Source organism: Echiichthys vipera (genome assembly GCF_963691815.1).
Source record: "Echiichthys vipera genome assembly, chromosome: 16".
Taxonomy (NCBI): domain Eukaryota; kingdom Metazoa; phylum Chordata; class Actinopteri; order Perciformes; family Trachinidae; genus Echiichthys; species Echiichthys vipera.
In genome coordinates, this window is record NC_139841.1 from 30,017,940 (window position 1) to 30,018,177 (window position 238).

Sequence of the window (238 nt, forward strand, 5' to 3'; positions counted from 1 at the left end):
TCAGCGTGCTGGGCGTTGGCGTGCTGGGCGTTAGCGTGCTGGGCGTTGGCGTGCTGGGCGTTAGCGTGCTGAGCGTTAGCGTGCTGAGCGTTGGCGTGCTGAGCGTTAGCGTGCTGAGCGTTAGCGTGCTGAGCTCCCGTTCACGCCGTTCAGAGGAAAAACCACTTTCATTTAATTTATTTCACGTTTTTTTCCAGAGCGTTTGAAACGATTCAAAGACGTTTTCTTGGCGTTCAGC